The sequence below is a fragment of the Malus sylvestris genome, chromosome 16, assembly GCF_916048215.2.
Source record: "Malus sylvestris chromosome 16, drMalSylv7.2, whole genome shotgun sequence".
Taxonomy (NCBI): domain Eukaryota; kingdom Viridiplantae; phylum Streptophyta; class Magnoliopsida; order Rosales; family Rosaceae; genus Malus; species Malus sylvestris.
In genome coordinates, this window is record NC_062275.1 from 19,717,430 (window position 1) to 19,739,224 (window position 21,795).

The following is a 21,795-nucleotide window of genomic DNA, read 5'->3' on the forward strand; positions in this document are numbered from 1 at the left end:
TATATATATATATGAACTCATAATGCCAGATACATAGAATTAAGCCAACAATTCTCATATTTGATATTAATATGCAATGAATTTTTTAACATTAAGGTCTTATTTTTTTAACATTGTATGGGACGTGCAGGCTTAGGATATATATATAACCTAAGCCTGCACATCCCATACAATGCTTATACCACTTGGCTCTGAATACCTTAGAATATGAGAGTTAACTTCCGTTCATCCCTTGAACCCAATTTTTGTAATTAAATTCTCGATTTCACCTTGTTATATAGGCACTTCCCTCGACGCCTGACATATACAAGATTTCATTAATTTATATTCAAGGCATTCTCTAGCCCTTGAATATCTTCACAACTCAAACACAACTGAGCACTTGAACACTACACTGTTTTTCTTGCTTTCCAATGTTATGCAATATAGGTATCAATAATCACCTTTTTCTCTAACAAGTCTGCAAGCCTCAACATAAAACAAATTAATTAGTAACAAGAGTAATATAATCATAAATTAACAACAAACCAACATAGATGATAAACAATACGTTACCATTTCCTCCTTTTTATTGTTTTCCATTTCATTTCCTCCCTCTTGTTCTCTTTCTTCCTTCGTCACTTCCCCTTTTTCTTCTTTGAAGTAGTTGAAATTCTACATATGAAATAGGAGTCGAATTGTTGAAAACTTCCACGAAAGTGAGTGAAAGAAATTGGAGATGTTGGCCTTGCAAGAGGTTCGCCGAGAAGGCTAGCTCAACCATACATCACCCTCTCAAATTGATCTACAAGTTAGTATGTAGATTGGATTGTTGTGCTGTTTGGATGTGTTATAGAAGATATGATAAGGAACAAATTTTCTAAGGGAAATATTTCGATCTGAATGAAAAATAGGGTTTTGGTACTCATAACACAGCTGTCTAGTTTTCTGAGGAATTGAAGACTGGTTGGTATTTCAAACATATGGGACGATCGCACTGTTGGAGCTTTCTGAAATTTTGATATGTTGTAGGTATTGGGCAATGAACAACTTTGATGAAGGAAGTATATTTATTTGGGCTACGGATGAGGGTGTTTTTGGGTAGTAAAATTATTTGGTAAGCTTTGGTACATTTTATGGATGTTGCTTGTGGTTTCTTTTTCAAGACTCTCAAAGAAAAGTAGAGGAAGATTTTCGATGGTTTTTGTGGGAGTACTTCTCAATGGCAATGACATCCAAATGTAAATGTATAAACAACACAAAATTTAAGTGGTTCGTCAAATTGACTACATCTGCTGGGGTTTGCTTTCATTTGTATTTCACTATATATGAAAGACTTACAAATACAATGAAAGATGGCTTAAAGCCTTTACTTTACATAAGGTAAAATAAATGGATGGTGAAGGAGGAGCAGAATGTGAAAGAAAAGACTCGTCCTTGCTGGTGTGTTGTTGTTGGTTGTGTGTTTTTCCTCTCTTGACTCTTCTTCATTTATGTAGAATGAAATGAAGTCTTCAATTACCTTCAATGACACGCTTCATACCTTGTGCTACACTATCTATCATTGGAAGCATTGGTAATTAATCATGCCTGTAATCATTATCATGCATGTGGACAAATACCCAAAGGTCACATCCATACCCTATGAGATATAGAATCACATCTCAACCTATTTAGAGTAGTGACTAACCCGTCCTCTTTATTCTCTAATGGTTGCCAAAATGCCACTTAGCCCTTGTGAGAAAAAAAATAAAGCCAAACTCATAAATCATCCCTTTTCCAATTTAAACTAAAACCATCTCTAATTACATATGAACAAGAAATAATACTAGCTAGTTTTTGAAATAATTTTGTAGCAAAAATGATTTTACATTGAGACTATTTTACATTATCGAAATAGGTTCTTGTATTCCAAAAAAAAAAAAGTAGGTTCTTGTATTAAAGAAATCTAATAAAATCATTACGTAAAAATAATTACCAACGCACACACATATATATAATATATAATCATTTTTTTAAATATGGGGTATTACAAAAAATCATTCGGGGAAGGAGACTTGGTATAGCAAACAGTTTTGCCCATTAAAATTAGAGAACTTTAACGAAAAGTATATGGTACTGTTCACTTTAACGAAAAACCACATTTTTACACTAAAAAGTCAATCCTAGTACTATTCACTTTACCCTTTATTTTGTCCTTATTATTAAAACTCAAAGTTTTCAAGTCTTTTTCATTAGTTTTCCTTTAAAATTAAGGATCCAAGATATGGGAAATGGTCCCTAAATGGGAAAGGCCTTTTGTTATTCGTACAGTTCCCAGCGAGGGGGCATATAAATTCACAGACAGTACTGGTTTATTGCATAAAACGCCAACTAAAAGAAAGTACTAAAAAAATTTATTATCCAATTACATTAATTACAAATAAATTCGGCCCTTTTCACAACTTGGTGCCAAGAAAGTTACAGTAAAAAAAAAAAAAAAAGGGTTCATTAGATATTGGTCCTAAAAAATCATGATTTCTAAACATAAACCCACATATAATTAAACATCCAACAAAAACCCAAAAGTCAAATAAACTGCTACATAAGAATATAAGTAACCTATTAATACAAATTATTTACAATTTGTGCCACAACCCACACTTGAAAATTAGCTTCAATCAAGGGCCTTAAAATCTAATTAATCATCCTGATGTTTTTTCTATTTATTTATTTTTAATTTCTACAACAATCTAGTGCATTACTTTAAACAATGACTACATTATTATTCGGTGTAATTATTCTCCTTATATATAATAGTTAAACGTCGCTACTTTACCTATATAAATAATATTTCCCTATAGTCTGTAATTTACCTACAGTATAAAAACAAAATATTCTCATATTTCTTTTGGCAATTTACCTATGATATATGCAATTAATATTCTCTTGTTTTGTTGGCATTTTCCCTAAATTATGCAAGTAGGTAAATTTCAATAATAGTAGGTAAATTATGCACACGTAATTTACCTACATTTTTTATGTAAATCAAATATCTAGACTGTATATGTAAATAATTAACCTATAGTTGGTTCTTTTCTTTTTCTCTGTCCTAAAATTAATTTACCTGCAAGTTTTTATCTCCTTTAATTTATATATTTTTACTTAGACAACAATTTTTTTTATATATTTTAAAGTACAATAATTTACCTATATATAAAATGGACACGTTGTAATGGTAAATTGTTTTTGTAAAATCATTAATTTTCCCTTACAATTTGCATAGAATTATTGTGTACATTAAACATTCAATAAGGGTGTTTTAGGCATCCGAAAACTTTTAAATGGGTAAAGTCAAACATAATTAATGAATTTGCTTATGTGGAGTCTACTCAATCAGTTTTATTTGAGCAAAAAATTTACTTCGGGTTTTACGTGGAGAAAATTAAGTTCCAGGGGCTAAAGTCATATTTTTAGAAAAAAAAAAAAAAAAAAAGGAGATGTTGAGGAATTTTCAGCTAAACTCATTGGAGTTTCTCTTATCGCGAACTATGTATGCGGAGCATGAGGCCAAGTGTTAAGTCGTTAAGCCTTCGCCGGTTACAACATCCAGAAAGAACTGACCCCGTACTTGTGCTAAAAAAATACCGGTTTTGCTAATAGTAGGAAAACCAGACCTGTATCAAGCCCAAGAAGATCAAGCACAAGAACAAGAAGGTGAAATTCTGCATTCCTTGAAAATGCAGCGGTCCCAACATAGGCTGAATCGCCAAAGGGCAAGGGCGTTTAAACAGAGAACAGCGCTGATGCGGTCTTGTGCGACCGTCTCGATAGAAATGGTTGTATGTGTTTAGACTCTGACTACACCATAAGTGCCCAGCCAATTCTCAGAATTGACAAAAAGTGATAACAAAAGTATTTCACAGAAACCATAGCTACAAAAGGAAGGTTCAAAGGAAATGCAAAACAGGAATTACAGAGAGAATAGAGAAGTTTGAGAAATAAGAAGAAAAATGCTGATTGTATTGAAATGAATCTGTAAAGAGTGATTATAAAGCTTTATAGAGTAACATTTCTTAAGGACTAAAATACCCTTCCTTATCTAGAATAGATCCTAACCATCAGATTCTAACCACCTACAACCAACTACAACTACCTCAACCACATTGGTTGACATGGCAGCAACCATTTCCAACCATATGAGCTGACATGGCAGCAGCCACTGATCTACTGCCATGTGTCTTCATCCATCATCCCCCCTCAATCTTGGCTGGGGAACCAAGGCGAAGATTGCAATAGTGTTTAAAAAACATTAGACTGTGTAATCCTTTGGTCAGAATATCAGCTATTTGCTCATCTGTGAGGACATATTGAACAAGCATATCCTTCTTCTGAACTTTTTCCCGAATGAAATGAAAATCTGTGTTGAGATGTTTGATTCGTGTGTGAAAGACAGGATTGGAACGCAAAGCCAAAGCAGACAAGTTATCACAATGGATGCGAGGAGGTTCCAGTAAGACCTGATGCAAATCGCGTAACAAATTCCTAATCCATGTAATATCTGCAACACAATGAGCAAGAGACTTGTACTCAGCTTCAGTGGAGCTCCTAGAAACTGAAGATTGCTTTTTAGATTGCTAGAAAACTGGATTGTGGCCGAGATACACCACAAAACCTGTGACGGATCTCCTAGTATTAGGATCAGCCGCCCAATCGGAATCAGAGAAAGCAACAAGTGAACTGTCTGATGAAGATGAATAAGTGAGGCCATATGAAATTGTACCCTGCACATATCGGAGGATTCTTTTAACTAGATCATAATGCACCTCAGTGGGAGTGTTCATATATTGGCATGCAGCATTGACAGCATATGCCAAGTCAGGTCTTGTAAATGTGATATATTGTAAGGCACCAACCAAACTGCGATACAATGTAGGATCTGCCAAAGGAATTCCATCAGAATCAAGAAACTGAGTATGAGGTCTACATGGTGTAGTTACAGATTTGCAGTTATCCATCCCTGCCTTTTGTAACAAGTCTTTAGCATATTTCGACTGACTTAGAAAAATATCCCCATTCGACTTATACTAAATCTACAGTCCTAAGAAATATGACAGTTTACCCATATCCTTAAGATCAAAGACATCCCCCAATTCTTGAACGACTGCTTGGACCTTTGTAGAATTAGATCCAGTGAGAATGATGTCATCCACATAGAGTAATAATGCAATAACATCCACTCCATCATGCTTCACAAATAGACTAGTGTCGGATTGAGACATTATGAATCCCATTGCAGGTAAATAACCAGTGAACTTCGCATTCCATGCTTGAGGTGCTTGTTTAAGACCATACAGAGATTTGACTAACTTGTATACATGATTTGGATGCTGAGAATCAACAAACCCTCTTGGTTGTGTCATATAAACCTCATCTTCTAATTTACCATGCAAAAATGCATTTTTCACATCAAGTTGTCTCAATTCCCATTTGTGTTGTGCTGCAAGTGAAATAATGAGTCTGACTGTGGTGTGTCGAACAACCGGACTAAAAGTCTCAAAATAATCCAGACCATGTTCTTGAGAATAGCCTTGAGCAACCAATCGGGCCTTATATCTTGAAATGGAACCATCTGGATTCTTCTTCAGTTTGTAGACCCATTTACTTCCAATAACTGCTCTATGAGTAGGTGGGGGAACTAAAATCCAAGTACCTTAACTCCTCAATGCATCATACTCCTCTTGCATTGCATCCTGCCAATGTTTATTTGATGCAACACTTCGAAAGGATTGTGGTTCAGCAATATCATTACTATGAGCTAGAAAAGAAAATCCACCTTAACCAGTAGCTATATCATCCAATTTCAAAGTAGATAATTCGGGCAAAGAGGCAATATAACTAGAGTAATCTTTTCTAGAAATAGTACCAGTTTGTAACCTGGTTTACATCCTGTGAGTGTGAGGAGCACTATGTGAATCATGAGCAATATCAGATGTATCAAGAGGGAGAAGTACCTCCAATTGTGCAGGATGAATGACAGGTAACACAGAGGCTGGATTTGGAGAGGGGAGAGTTGGTTCAGATTGTTGAGATGATGGAGAGTTTGAGACTTGAACTTGTGACTGTAATACTGAAGATGCAGACTCAGAAATTGAATTAGGCACTGCATTACTAGAAAATGAATTCACTGTATCTGATACTGAACTAGCAGCTCTAGGATGAAAGGGAAGAACAAATGTTGCAGATGACCTGTTATCTGTAACTTCATAAGAATTAGACAGATGCTTAGATTGATCTCTTGAAACTGTATAACTACTCTTACAGGGAAACATATCTTCATTGTGAACAACATGTCTAGAAATAATGAATTTTCGAGTCTGTGGATGATAACATATGACACCTTTATATCCATGTGCATACCCAAGGAAAATACATTGTACATCTTTTGGTTGCAACTTATTTGCATTATATGGCTTAATATATGGATAGACTGCACTACCAAACACTTTCAGCTCTTGTAATCGAGGAATAAGCCCAAACAACAACTGATAAGGGGATTTGAAATCCAAAAGCTTACATGGCATTCTATTAATAAAAAAAGCAGAATGAGCACATGCATGAAACCACAACTCCTGAGATAAACCAGCTGCAGTCATAAGGGTTATAGCTGTCTCCACAATGTGGCGATGTTTCCTCTCAGCAATTCCATTTTGCTGAGGGGTATATGGACAGGAAACTCTATGAACTATACCCTTATGTGCTAAGAAATTATGAAATCTGTTGCTCATATATTCACCACTTTCATCTGTTTGAATGCACTTAATACCAACTTGAAATTGAGTAGAGACAAAACTGTAGAACTTGAGAAAAACATCAAATACTTCTGATTTATTTACCAATGGAAATATCCAAACATATCTAGAAAATTCATCTACAAAGCTGACATAATAACTGAATCCTTCAACTGATTTAGTAGGTGAAGGACCCCAAAGATCCGAATGAACCTTTTGAAAAAGAAATACAGATTTGTCTTTCTTATCTAGAAAAGGTAACCTAGTCATTTTTCCAGAAATACAATTTGAACACATATAGTGTGTGTCATCAACAATACTATGTATCTGAGATTGCTTCAAGATTGTAGATAGAACTTCATTACTGGGATGCCCACATCTCTGATGCCAAACTAAATGCTTCACTTTCTGACCAAGTAAACCTGTTGACCTGTGCTTAGACTTCACTGCTGTGCTTGTAAGTAACTTGGTAAGAATCTTGAACAACTCTCCCTCATGGCTCCTTCCTTGGTAAATCACAGCCTTGGTTACCTTGTCCTACACAAAGAAATTATTCTCATCACATATGAACCAACAGAAGTTGTCTTTACATAGTTGTTTAATAGACAACAAACTAACTGCAATAGTAGGAACATGCAACACATTTCTCAAAATTAAAGTTCGAGGTAATGTGTATAATTTTGCAGATCCAATGTGATGAATTGGCAAACCTTCTCCATTGCCAATTGTAATTCGATCAGTACCATCATATGTATTAACTTGCTGAAGAGCATTCACATCGGCAGTCATGTGATGTGACGCCCCTGTATCCATAATCCAGGAATCATTTGGTAAGAAATTAGGCTGAGCTTCAGCTTGCATTGCAGTTAACACTGGTGATGGTGCAGTACCCTGATAGGCAAAATTATTCCTGTGATAGTAGTCTAATGCACCATGTCCCTTCTTCCCACAGATCTGACACTCAACTATCGAGCCACTAGAACTTGCATTGTTAGATCTTTTCCAGCAATTTGGAGCAGTATGAACCCGTTTAAAACAAATCTGACATTCTGGAACAATGTTTGATCTGGTGTCAGTGTTACCGGACCACGAATTCCAACTTCCAGTATTCTGTCTGGTACCCGAAGATTGACCGCTGCCATTGTTTGTAGTATTTCCTCCCTGTGAAGACCTGAAACCACCATTTCCATTCATGTTGTTATTAGGCCTGAAAGATCTAGAACCATTATTTGGATTTAAGTAAGGCCTTGGAGCACCAGCATTTCCCACAAAACCGTAGGCATTTGAGAACGCAGAATATTGTGGAAATGGATATGGAGAGGCACCATATAGATTTCCAGGAAGCAGAGGATAAGGCACTAGCATAGTAGGAGAAACTGGCATTGGCAACAGTGGAAATGATGCAGAACCACCATTTGAGGGAGTGCCCTGTGATAGACCAGATGATTGCATTCCGAAAGATGATGTTCCTTTTGGCACTTGAGTAAGGACACCACCAATGGTATACGAAACCCCTTGTGAATTACTAGTAGATCCTTGAGATGAGCCTTGTGATGACCCTTGCATATACAATCCTGTAAAACTCTGAGACACATTATTTAAGACAGATTCAGCTTCCCGTTCAGCACATAACAACTGTTCACGAAATTCTCTCAATGTGAGAGGAGTATCTCTAGTAAGAATTACTGTCCTTATCGTAGAATACTCTCGAGGTAACCTAGATAAAGCAGCCAAGATAAAATCATTATCCGAGATAGTCTCACCAGTATTAAGCAATTGTTCTTTGATATCCTTAAGTTTAAACAAGAACTGATCTATTGAATCTCCCCCTTTCTGCAAGATTTGGAATTCAGTTTTTAGAGTATTAACTCTAGCCTTGGACACTGAGGCATACCTATCCTGTAAACTGGACCAAGCTTCATGTGCTGTTCTACATCCAAGAACATGCTCAATGGCCTCATCAGACAAAGTAGCAAGAAGCAGACTCAACAAAGCCATATCAACAGATTCCCACTCCAAGAAAGCTTCAGAAACTTGTGTGGTAACCCCATTTTCTGGATGAATGATATACCTTGAAGGACACACAGCAGATCCATCAAAATGATCAAACAACTTGTACCCTTTCACAACTGACTTGAATTGAAAAACCCACTTAGAGAAATTCCTATCATTCAGTTTAATCGTCAACATCCCCAAAAGACCTTCAATTTTCACACCAGGAACCGTCATTTTCCTCAAATCCAAGAATTGTAGAAACACAGAGAATTTGCAAGAATGGCTTCATGCCGCATAAATCAACAAATCAGCAGGAAAAATGGCTTCGTGCCTTAACAAATTCACAAATTCGTAAGAAAAATGGCTTCGTGCCTCAACGAACAAATCAACAGAGAAATGGCTTCGTGCCTTAACAAATTCACAAATCAACAGAAAATGGTTTCGTGCCTCAACAAATTCACAAGATAAATGGCTTCGTGCCTCAACGAATCAACAAGAAATGGCTTTGTGCCTCGACAAACATAGCAAAAGAAAGAAACACCTCCAAACAGAAACTTATCACCTGAGAACCGCAGATACCAGAAGCTTAATCGACCGCTACAACTTCAGCCGAAGAGACCCAGAATTGCAGAACCCATGAACATTCGCCTACCCACAACGGATCGATGGCTCTTGATACCATGATAACAGAAGTATTTCACAGAAACCATAGCTACAAAAGGAAGGTTCAAAGGAAATGCAAAACAGGAATTACAGAGAGAATAGAGAAGTTTGAGAAATAAGAAGAAAAGTACTGATTGCATTGAAATGAATCTGTAAAGCGTGATTACAAAGCTTTATAGAGTAACATTTCTTAAGGATTAAAATACCCTTCCTTATCTAGACAATAGATCCTAACCATCAGATTCTAATCACCTACAACCAACTACAACTACCTCAACCACATTGGTTGACATGGCAGCAACCATTTCCAACCATATAAGCTGACATGGCAGCAGCCACTAATCTACTGCCATGTGTCTTCATCCATAAAAAAAGACTCCCGTTTGTTAGGTTCGTGAAACCTATATTGTCGGCAGGAAAGGCCAAGCACTTTTGGAATTAAGGATTGCACAGCTTGCCCAAACACTTGTCTTGAAGGGCAGATAAAAAAGATATGCTCCCATTCGTGTTTTTGGTAGGAGTTGGGATGGAGTGTGAAGTACAAATCAAAATGGAAGTAACTTTTGAAAAGTGATCAAGGGTGTTGATCAGGGTCTATGGTGAAGGTGTAGAGATCTCTGGGGTGTTTGCTTACACTAGTTGGAAGAGCATGTTAAAATTTCAGAATCTAAAGGTAGGGAGTTTTGTTTAGCTATAACAAGATGTGAGATAGAGGGAGAGCCTTCAAAGTTTTTTTTAAACAAGTTAGTAAGGAGCTTATTGGGTTTCTGTCTGGCAAAATCGAGGAGTAACCTTGAGATATGCTTTGTGATAATTAAGATTGTAAGAATCGAATAGCTCGGACCAATGTTCGCATTGCGCAATCCTTGCTTTCTAAAGGTGGTGGTTTTATTTATGAAAGGCAGATTGTCTACCCTCTTGTTTGGGTGCCCTTCCTATCCCGTCTTATTTTATGCGATCATGATTAAGTCACTTCAATATTTTATATTAATTTCTTTTATAGAGATAATAAGACAAAAAACAATAGGAATATAAAATGTTGACATGACTTAACCATGACCGCACAAATAGGAGGGGATGGGAAGGGCACCCAATTAGGAGGGCAGACAATTTGCCTTCTTATTTATAAGGAATGCCTATTAAAGGAAAATGCCTTTTGATGGGTCTGTCTAGGAGCTTGACTCATGGCAGAAAAAAAGGAAAGGTGTGTTAGTGGAGGCAAAGTTGGCGTGTAAACTAGGATCGAGGCATTTAATGCAAAATAGTGGACGAATTATAGAATATGCGCTTCTTAAAAACCTTTAGGCCAAGTGTCCATGGTCAAAGGTTCTAGAAGTGAGAAGGCAATGTTTGGACTTGAAATAACAATTTGGGTCGAAATGGTCGACCCAAGAACCCCGAACCTCAACCCAGTATGCATCCTTAAGACAAATGGGCTTTTAGCCCAAAAATAGGATCAGTTCGACCGAAATCTCATGAAAAAGGCAGAGACTAGATGAAGATGAAGTTTTGGCGACAGAAAGATAAATGGAATATCCAAGCAGATGTCGAGCAAATATATTCCCAGGACTCTGCCTCGAAAGGCTTGTTTATCATAGATGCCTTGCCTAAAAAAGAGAAAGTTGTGCAATAGAAGATACCCTTCAACTTAACAAACAACTCAAAATACTCTACATGAAAATGCTCGCTCTACACAAAACCCTTTTCACATCTCTGAGAAAAACACTAATTGTCACACCCCAATCAAGACATACATCCAAGATCGACATGTGATGTCATCACAACCCTGTTTATCTATCATGTCTCACCTCTGAGACGAGACAATACCAAACCTTTATGTTAGACTGCCTATGTACCCTAAATAGGGATCAAGCCATTTGTAGTTCACCTTTTGTTAAACTCTTAACTTTTCTCAATACATTTCCTAGCGAAAAACGTAGAGTACGACATTATATAACAATTATATACTAACAACCGAGATTTGTCATATCGTTAGTCACATATATCACATGTTTTCCAACATCATTCCACAAACATGTCCATTAATTAATTCATGATTCAAAGATGCATGATATTATCAATTAACTATGGTAATCAATCAACAAGATAGCATATCATTTCAAGAATTTAATAAAGAAACTCTACATAATTCCCTACTTGGATTATAAGTAATAATATGGTAAATCTAATTTATAATCACAATGTCTACTGTGACTAATTCTCATTCACTAGAATCTTAGGTTCCGGACTAACTTTATGGAAATAAGCAAGAGTAGGGATTTCAGACCACTCAACGGAATCCAACAAAAATATGGTCGCCTATCGAAATGTACCAAGTACAACTAATCCTTATAACCCTAGGTAGGCAGTGATCACATCACGAATATACCAAGCATGATCACCCTTAGAATATGTATGGTCCTCCACTGCAGATATCCTGAGCAGAACTGTAGGCATAGTCTAATAACATAGGCAGTGATCACCCATCACGGATATATCAAGCAAGACTTAGCCTATAGCTCTAGGTAGTGATCACCCTTCACGGATATACCAAGCATAATCACTTATAGAATGCATATGTTCCCCCATTGCGAATAAACCAAGCAGAACCATAAGCATAGTCTAATCATGCAGGCAGTGATCACCCATCGTGGATATACCAAGCATGATCACCCTTGAAATACATATGGTCCCTTATCGCTAATATACCAAGCATGACCATCCATGTACAATTACTACATGGTGCAATCACATAATCACCCAACCTACCTTCTATATCGATACTTATGATTTACCATATGAGCACATAAACTAACAATTCCACATGACAACTAAATATCATGGCATACACACAAATTCTTCATAACACTTTTAATAAGGTCTAGGCTCGCATTTCTATGTTAGCAATTGTACATTTCACTCGTATCACCTATAAGTTCAATGAACATGTATATCACAATAAGATACCACTTGCAGATAAACCGAGGTGCACATCACCTGAATTAACTCACTAACTGAGATAGGCCCGCAAGGCTCCATTGAGTCTCTACTGATACTAATTTAGAACTTAAGAATGGTTACAAATATTTTGATCAAAGTCAACCCTTGTAATTCAATCAGGAAGATCCGCCCGCCGAATTTCATCGAACGAATGTCAAATATGAATCGAATTTCACCTAGAAAGACAAAGTTGGCCAACTGGCCACGCGTTACTACATGCAGCGATTTGGCGAACGAAAACTCAGTATTTCAACCAACTCTAAAAATTACCAAATTTCACCGGCATGTAGATTTTAGTATAAGGAACAATTTTCATACCTGAGTAGAAGTCCATTTCGGCCGGGAAATGGCCTTAAACAAGGGTGGTGGCGACGGTAGTTCTTTCAGAAAATGGCAGAATGACCGCCTGGAAGTTGAGAAGCCTAACTTTGTTCTTCACAAAACGAGGACCAAAATCACTCAGGCTTGGGTGGAAATTGGAAAAGGAAAGCCTGTGTGAAGTTTTCAGGTGGTGGATGGCTGTGAATAGTCAGAAAATCGATGAAATTTTGTTGAAAAATACCTTTAGAACTGGTTCAAGGAGCCAAGTCGTAATGGTCAAAAAGGGTCGAAGAGGGGTCTGGCATGCTGGGCTCTCTCTTCTCTCATTTTCGTCATTTCTTCCCATCTGATTAGTCCATCTCCCTCCTCATTTTCTCCGTTTCTCCCACTGCCATCTGGCAGCTTCTTTTTTTTTTTTTAAATTTTTTTAAATGCCTCTAATTTCTTCGTTTCAACTTTGATTCATAAAACGGTTTTCAATTACGCGCTCGTAAGATCGAGCTGTGTCCAATTGTACTTAGTATGACCTCATAAGGTCTACGAATTTTTAACGATTGCTGACCAAAATTCAAACCTCGTAATTATTTTAATTAAAATCTAAATTTAATAAAGATCATATAAATTCCCGAAAATAATATAAAATCTCGCTAATACATAATATGTAATTTACAGTAGTGAAATCCAGGAGCAGGATTTCACACTAATTGTCCTAACCATCATGCTAACACATCTTCAACTCAGATAAGTGAACAACACTGTGTTCGCAACCAATGACAACTTCAGTTTAGATAAGTGAACTAGGGATGGATTCAAAAAACTGAAAACTGAAAAAAAGGGACCGAACATCGAATCGAAATAAAAAAATCGAAAATCGAAAAAAACCGAACCGAAAAAGAAAAAACCGAACGGAAAAAACAAACAAGGTTCGGTTTCGGTTTTGGAGGTTTGGAAACCGAGCTGAACAAATCCCTTTACATTTTATTAATGTATGCACATGATGTTTCTTTTGTGAAATTTTGTTGCCAAGTTTGAAACTAAGGCTAGGGCTTTTTTTAAGGAGCATACTTGGTTCAATTGGGGAGGATATTTCATTGGTTATAGAGGAAAGATTTGGAAGAACTTCTTTATTTGTTTGCTTTTTGAATGTATACGTTGATCATTTTTTTTTTTTAGCAATTGAGGTTGTTGATTAAAAATGGTTGGTTTATATGAACTTGTATACGTACAACTACCTTCCAATTTTCTCACTTTCTTCATTTTCTTATTACTAGTCTACCAATGCAAGCCTCTTTTCTAAATTCCATATTAAAGAAAGATCAAGTTTTATAAAATAAATAAACCGAAACAGTACCAAAATCGTACCGAAAACAACTGAACCGAAATTCGGTTTGGTTTGATTTCGGTTTTGGCAAAAAACCGAAACGAATGAAATCGAACCCACCCCTAAAGTGAACAGCATAGGAGCTGTAAAACCAAGCGATTTATGAGCACCTTCAATTTGGATCAGTGAACAACACTGCTTCTGGTTGGTTGGTTATGTATCCAAGTCTCAGCTGGTGGAGAGTTTTTAACTTTTTCACTGATAGAGGTCACTTTTTCTATGATTGGTTACTCGCATATGCATTTAGCAGTGCGACATACAAACAACCAAACCATGTTCACCATAAAAATGCTCATGTCCTTTGAGTACCTATGTCCCTACAGCCTGATGCCAATTCAGTGCACATATATTCTCACAAATATGGTCCAAGCAGTCGAACTTGGTGTAGGAGATCTTGAACTTCGCAATGATTAGGCACCCTTGTCTTCAAGTTCTAGAACTCAAGACCGAAACATGTTCCTTTCTTGGTCATACTTGCTCGAGTACAGAAATCAGTAACACATTTGACACCATCATCACCACATCCATTCTACTCACCCGACCGAGCTCAATTAAGAGTTGACATGCTCGCATTCACTAAAAAGACGTAGTTAGCTCATAATTATTCAGTTTGCCAGCCATGTAAAAATATTGAAAATATTGAAGATTTGCATGTAAATGAAGAGAAGTAACAGTTGATTCTTCCGTAAAATGAGTCTTGAGAAAGAACCAGAACTTTGGCCTTTGTTTTGATTCCGGATGAGAGATGAATTCTCTCTAATTTATTACAAACCTCACGACTTCCCTCTCTACCTTTTCAAAAACCAGATAGCTTTTGGTTTTAAGTCATATTGACTTTCAACCACACAGACTTCATCTAAGAGCTGCGTGGCCTTCTTAATCCACAACACTACTAGCCATGCAAATTACATTTAAAAGGACATTAGTTGTTATAATTACAACTAAACTTTAATCATTATTTAACAATAACGCCGGAATCAAAAGAACTCTAAAACTTCCAAATAAACACCAAGAATTTGCATTCTATTTTTTTTCTTTTCGAAAGATAGAAATTTATTGAGATTAAATTCGAACGGTTACATTTGCATCCTCTGCTAAAATATTGAACAGAAACTCTGGACCTAACAAATCCCAATCAAATCTCCTGCCATGCTTAATAGCGTGCGCCGCCATCGAATGAGCTGCACGATTTCGTTGCCGAGGGGTGAAGCAAAACCTCACCAACTGGAACAAATCCGCCATCCTCCAAATGTCTTGGAGATAAATATCAAGAACCATATCAGCCGTGACCTCCTGATTAATCATTTGAATTAAAACTTTTGAGTCTGATTCAACCACCAAACTACCCCCAGATTCCGAAAACCCACTACTAAGAACCATCTCTAATCCCTGCCTGACCGCCTCCGCCTCAGCCATTATTACAGCTGCAAACCTTTGCCCACCCACCCTGCCGACGAGCTTATGAAGCCCCACAAAATCGCGAAGAACCCACCCCACCCCACCCACCTTTGACTCCTTCCACCAAGCCGCATCACAATTTAATTTCAATACTTCAAAACTAGGTTTTGTCCACTGAAACTAGTCGCCCCCAACCCCATCTGCACCCACTTCTCCCACCCTTAACTTCCTCCCAGTCCAATGTTCCCCCCCCCATCCACTACCGTAGACTCCCTAAACTTACCCACCTGCTTCCGCCACAACTCCAAATTCGCCAAAACCCAAACACCACCTGCTGCAATAATAATTCCGCCTCCTCCTCCTTCCCTAGTCTCATCACTACCCTTTCCCAACCCTCCAGAAAATCCACCACTCCTAAGCCTGCCATATCCATTTACAACGCCGTCCCGAACCAAAAAGCGCGACTAAACTCACACCCAAAAAATAGATGCCCTTCGGTCTCATCTGGCAAGCCATAGAGCTCACACTTATTCACCACCCGAATCCTCCGGCGCTCCAAATTATGCCTCACTGCCAACGCCTTACGACAGGCCCTCCAAAGAAATAACAGATTATTATTTGGTACTAGGAGAGACCAAATTGTTTTCACCCCTCCCCCCATTCTTGCCGAACTCGGCATCCCCCCCTTTACGCCCAAATTCCCCATTTTTCATCATCTCCATTGCTACATAATATCCCAAGCGAACCAAATAAATCCCATTCTTTGTATAGTGCCATATTCATTTATCACGATTACCACGTCTACTAATCGGAATAGTTTGAATCAGTTCCAAATCCTCTTGTTCCACCATGATCCCAGAAGTCTCAAGATTCCACCCTTGCTTATCCGTAGAAAATAACTCACATACCTTTACATTGGGAGCCCTAATCCTCATCATCGGTTTGAAGGAATGAGGCTTAGGTATCCAAGGATCAGTCACCACTCTAATAGCCTCCCCATCCCCTACCCGTCATCGAAGACCACGGTTCAAAACTTGCTGCCTTAAAAGTAAACCTTTCCATCCCCACGAGGATCTGGATCGGTTGTTAGCCTCGAGAAAGGAAGAGTTAGGAAAGTATTTATCCCTAAGTACCACTTCAAGCATCGAATCCGGCGTATGTAGTACCCTCCAGCTTACTTTGGCAAGCATGGCCAAATTAAAGCCAATTAGATCCCGAAAACCCAACCCTCCATCTTTCTTCCTCATAGTCAACTTTTCCCATGCCACCCAATGACATCCCTTAGCCTTCTCCTGCCCTCGCCACCAAAAATGAGCAATAACCCACTCTAGTTCCTTACACGTACTCACCGGTAATTTAAAGCATGCCATAGCATGATTCGGCTTTGCCATGGCAACTGATTTGATCAACACTCCCTTCCCCACAAGAGACAAAAATTGCTCAGCCCATCCATCAATCTAGCTCTCAATACCTCGACGAATCGACTCAAAAACCGCCTTCTTCGAATGCCCAAAATCCACCTAAATCCCTAAATATTTACCAAATTCATCATTAGCTTGAATATTCATCCTCGTAACAATATGTTTTTTCTCCTTCTTCAGACAACCCTTTCCAAAAAATATAGAGCTTTTCTCCAAATTTATAATCTGGCCAAATTCTTTCCCATACGCCTCCAATATTTTAACCACATGTCCTGCCTCCGTCACATTAGATTTACTGAATACTACTGAATCATCCGCAAAAACAAATGACTAATAGGCACCGCATTCTCTACCACCCGCACCCCACTAATCAATCCCGCCACTTCAAACTTTCGGATATACGCCGACAAAGCTTCCGCACATAGCAAAAATATAAAGGGTGACAATGGATCCCCTTGTTGTAACCCCCGTTCAGGTTGGAAATACCTTGAGGGAACACCATTCACCATGACACTATAGGACACTGTAGAGATGCATTCACGAATCCATTCACAAATTTAGGATGAAAGCCCAACTTATGCATAACAACGATCAAAAAACGCCATTCTACTCGATTATACGCTTTTGCCATATCCAGTTTAATCACCATCTGACCATCCACCCCATTCACCCCTTGCTTCAAAGAATGCAATATTTCATGTACCACCAAAATATTATCATGAATCTGTCGTCGGGGAACAAATGATGACTGATTAATGCTAATGACACGATTCATCACTTTTTTTTAATCTCCGTGTTAAAACCTTAGCAATAATCTTATATACTACATTACATAATGGTATAGGTCTCAATTTCGCCATCCGCCGCCGAGCCTTCACCTTCAGAATTAAGACAATATTTGTGTGGTTAGTCTTTTGAAGCAGCCGCCCTAAATGATAGAAGGCATGCACCATCCGAATAATATCCTGACCCACCACTTCCCAATGATCAAGAAAAAAACCCAGCTGTGAATCCATCAGGACCAGGAGACTTTGTTGCTGGAATTTGAAACATAGCTTCCTGAATTTCCTCGTCCAAGAAAGGACGAATAAGTTCCTCATTCTCCAAGTCTGATACCTTCGACTCCACCGATGTCGTTACCTCACCATTCTGCCGTGAGTCTCCAACATGGAATAAATCCATAAAATACGTTATAGCAATGTTCTGCATATGTTCCGAATCCTTCTACCATACTCCTGCATTATTGACTAATCCCTGTATCCGATTACACCTCCTTCGTTGTACAGTTTGAGCATGAAAGAACTTCATATTTTTATCCCCTTCCCGAGGCCATGTATTCCGTGATTTCACCTTCCAATAATATTCTTCCTTTTTAATAGCCCATGTAAGCTCATTCTCCTTCTCTTTAATATGCTCTTGCCGCACTAATGGATCCAAAATCCCCCTTCGAATCTCTTCCTTCAATTCCTCAATTCGTCGCTTAGAATTCGGTTTCATAGGCTTCTTCCAAGCAACAAGTCTATGGCGAGTACCTTTCAACTTCTCGCTCACTCTAAAGGCTGAAGAACCTTTAACCGATTCCTTCCACACTTCCATAATAATATCCCTACAATCCGGGTTTTTCCCCCACCTCGAATCATAAATAAATCGATGTGGTCTTTTGATAATAGTCCTATCAGATGAAAAGACTAACATATAGTGATCTGATCCTTCCAACACCACGTGGTTAGTTTTCACCCTAGGAAACATTTCCATCCACCCTGCCGTGGCCACACTTCTATCTATCCACTGTTGAATCAACCCATCATCACACTTATTCCTCCATGTAAAAGGAAAGCCTTCAAAGCCCAAATCAAGAAGTTCGTTATCTGCCAAGAATTCCCGAAAGTCCCTCGTACTGGCCATTGACCGATAATTACCCCCCTTCCTTCTCTTCATCATCCACAATGTCATTAAAATCACCAATCACAATGCATTTCCCTTGAGAGCTACGAACCCTCATACTCAGCTCTCTCCATTGAGCCCTTCTCCGTTTTTCATCTGTACTAGCATATACCACTAACATCCTCCAATCTGAATGAATCGGATCTTCACCAAAACCCAACTCAATAAAGAAATTCTTTCACACAATGCTAGGAATGCCAACCTCATCTCTCCAAAAAACACAAAACCCGCCCCCAATGCCTTTAGGTTCAACCGGTTGCATAAAGTCCATCCGTAACACCTTCAAGAGATATCTATACCGCTCACTATTATTTTTTGTTTCCAGTAAAATCACCACCCTGGGGCGGTGAAGCCTCACCTGCTCCACCAAGGCATCAACTATCAAGGATCCCCCAATTCCTTGACAGTTCCAGCATAATGTTTTCATGGTGCTCGTGGAGACCCTTCACGGCTGGTCTCCTCCGCCTCAGAAAAAAGTAACACTCGCTTATTCTGGATACTACTCACCTTCCCACCCACATCCGTCCATTCCGCATCCACTTCTCCAAACCTCCGCTTCGTTCTTCAACTTTCCTTACACATTGTAGCAATAATAAGACCCAAATCAAACGGGTCTGAATCTTGAGTGTCTCCCTAAACAGTCCCTATAATCTCAATACCATTCACCGCTACCTCCTGATGGTACCCGATAACCATCCCTCCTTGTTGTGCTACTTCCAGGTCCTCCTCCACTTCCATATTGAGTGGAACATTTAGATCCACCTACAAGCCTTTCTTATACCATTCCTCATCCCCCTCAACTTGTCTCTCAGGTTCTACAAAATCAAACAACTCGACATTCACTGTTCCAGGCACTACAACCCCTCTTCTACCAATGAGCCCAGCATCAAATGCGTTTTCTTGCGCTTGTCGAGCCTGCTCCTCCGCTACTCGACACTTAGTAATTAGCTTATTCCTTTCCCCACTACCATTTCCAGTCCAAGGCGCACGCTAATTATGTGTATCATTCATGTCTCCCCCACCTAATCTGCTTGACATATGAACCTCCTGCCCAACCCTACACCTGTCCTCCCATGTCCCCTCCTCACCACTCACTTCGTCCCGACATCCCATTCCTACCCTTCGTGGTTCCATAGATCGCCATCTACACTCCCCCATCACTTAGCTTGTTGATCGACGAGACGGTGAATGGATCACACTTCCTTGCAAATCCCATCGAGCCTCCAAACCTTCATATGGAAATTGTCCTCTCTTATTCTGTGATTCATCTTCCTCCCCTAAGCCATGCAACTCATGCAAACCATGTGTTTTACAAACCCGGCTTACATGACCAAGTTTGCCATAGTAAAAGCAATAATTAGGCAGCCCTTCATATTGCAATTGTACCCAGACACGTCCTTCATCTGAAAACGTGACCATCATCCCCTGCATCAATGGTTCCTGAAGGTTAAACTTGATACGAACTTGTAGAAATCTTCCAATGCATTCTCTGCTGGCCGATTTATCCACCCATACCACCTTGCCAAGCTTTTCTCCAATTTCCATAGCAACTGCAGCCGTCATACTCAGTGGCGGCACTTTATGAATCTGCACCCACATGTCCCCTAACAATAGTGCATCCCATCGTGCCTCTCTTCTATCTGTACAATCCTTCAACAAAACAAATCCTCTCGAATCGTCCAAGGGAAATCTGAATCAAACACCCGCTGCATATCACGCTTAGCCACAAACCGCACCAAAAATCTACGATCACCAATCTCTCTAATAGAAACCCCTTCCTTGCCTCTCCATAGCAAACTAAAACGATCCACAAAAGCTTCCCCATGAACTATCCTATCTGTTAGAACCTCTACCAATACCATATAGTGGAAACCAATCAACGCCTCTTCTACATCCTTCCTCGCAATCACCACACCATCTTTCTCCTTTTCTGTCAGTTGAAGTTTGATTCCCAAAGATTGCCCGAGTTCCGCCATAATATCCTCCATATCAGGTTCCTCCATCCACACCCTGCTCCTCACTAACCCGAAACTGTTCTTCCAACCCAAGCAACCACCCTCACAATTGTAGAAAAAGGTCATCCGCACAAGGCCAGAGATATACCACCGTTGCTCCGCTAGGGTTACATCCACAATCGCAGAAAACGCTTTCCGACTTTCTCGGACAAAAACCTCCTTTCGAGGACAGTCTGTTGGATAAGAATTTGCATTCTATGATCCACAATATGATCCACAATTGATTAATCGATCTCAAAAACTAGATAAATGTGTGGTTCATTATGTTTATGTAACTTGATACTTTTCCGGTTAATTTGTAAAAATATTATATTTGCAACTTGCAAGGAGGAAGGCATGTGCACTCCATCTATATATGGAGATGCAATTAAGTACTAATTATTCCTTTTTGTTTGGAATATTTTCAGAGGAAATGTCAAGGATACCGCATTTGTGTATCATAGGTAAATTATATGCGTGAAAATTAATATGTACATTTAATTTTAATTTAATACATTTATATATTAAATATTGGTTGTTATATTATGCATTCTCACCTTGCTTTGACTCTCAACCCAAACAGTAATGCGTGTTCCAAATAATAAGTCCATAGAATTGGAATGAGAGGAGAGGGAGTTTAGCAAATACGCGAGGAAGGTAATAGCCAATAAGATTTATGTATATTGACAACCTGCATCTTGAGCAATATGAGTAGATTAGTTATATCTAATTCAACTGCCAGTACTAGCTCTAGATTTTGTTTAAGTAGATTTCTAGACATAGTAAATGAAGAACAAAAATTAGAATTCCAAACGGATGACAGTGTCGACTTTGGAGATTAGAATATCCCCAAGGTTTATAGTAAAAACATTTACAAAAAGAAATGGTCAGTAGACTCTTTTAGAAGTGAACACCACATCAAAACAGTT